Source organism: Muntiacus reevesi, chromosome 16 (genome assembly GCF_963930625.1).
Source record: "Muntiacus reevesi chromosome 16, mMunRee1.1, whole genome shotgun sequence".
Classification (NCBI taxonomy): Eukaryota; Metazoa; Chordata; class Mammalia; order Artiodactyla; family Cervidae; genus Muntiacus; species Muntiacus reevesi.
In genome coordinates this window covers 35,393,033-35,394,186 of record NC_089264.1, presented here as the reverse complement: position 1 = coordinate 35,394,186, position 1,154 = coordinate 35,393,033, and the positions used below count along the sequence as shown (strand labels likewise).

Sequence of the window (1,154 nt, the reverse complement as noted above, 5' to 3'; positions counted from 1 at the left end):
CCTTGAGAAGACAAGGGGAGACCTGGCCCTGCCTTTCTCACCTGCCTCTTCTCTCCACACCTCTTGTCTGGCACTCAACCTCCACTGATGCTAAAATGTTTCATGACCAGGCCATGTTGCTTCATGCTTCGATGCCTTGGCTTATATTTATGCCCCCACCCAAGACCTTTCTCTTCATCTGCCTGCCTCTTCCTCATTCTTCAAAATGTACAGAAAATGGGAGCCTCTCCTGGTTCCTGCCGGCTGATCAAAGCTCTGGCCCTCCGAGTGACCTGCAGGCATGAGCACATCTTGGTGCCTTATGAATGACTGAGTGGGCGAAGATCCCTATCGTTCACTGTGGGGACAGTTTGTTCAGGAAATGATGATCCAGGTCTGACACCTGGAACTCGCCTCTCCGAGCTCTCCCGGGCACAGCGGGCCCTGGACCAGGTGGCTAGTATGAGCCCCTGGGCAACTGAAGCTTCTTCATGGTTTGACACAGACAGCCCAGGTTCTTCCCAATTTATGGTTGGTTACATATGTATTTCTACTTTACATACGTTTTAACTTAGACTCGTACCTGTGAGGTTGGTGCTCATTTGTGGAGATGTCGACTTTATTGCCAGGGGGTGTGGCTCAGTGGGAGAGCGCGTGCTTCGCATGTATGAGGCCCCGGGCTCAATCCCCGGCATCTCCATGTGGTTCTGCTGGGCTTCTCTGGCGGCTCAGACGGCAGGAGACCTGGGTCTCCTAATTTATATTTCCTTTTCCCCAGCCCTTCCTCTTTGCCCGTTCTGGCTGATCTCAGGCTCCACATCTCGAGGCTTCAGTGGGGGATTGGGACAATGTGGAACACCAGGGGGCTATCACGGTGGCTTTACTGTCCCGTGATTTTCCAGGCTGTAAATCATGTCCAATATGCCTGATCAATCAGAGAAATGGCTCTGCCTTCCTATTTTAACCAACTCCCTCCTTATTGTAGCAGCTTATTGAACCCCATCTAACCTTTTAAAAATAATAACCATGTAAGCACTTCCACGCCAGCAACTTTATTGGACGTGTTACCCCCACACTGGCATGTGATTGCTAGTAATGATTTTATTTACAAACCCCACCTCCACCTGCATGAAGCTGTGTCAGGAACCAAATTCATCCATCCCCCAGCCCCCTAT

At 50.8% G+C, this 1,154-nt stretch overlaps 1 non-coding gene across 1 annotated transcript; it reads left to right on the top strand.

Annotated features, from left to right (window-relative positions):
• Nucleotides 1-607: 607 nt before the first annotated feature.
• TRNAA-CGC (transfer RNA alanine (anticodon CGC)) lies at nucleotides 608-679 on the top strand. Its single transcript has one exon. It is a non-coding gene; the product is annotated as a tRNA-Ala (tRNA).
• The last annotated feature ends 475 nt before the right edge of the window (nucleotides 680-1,154 follow it).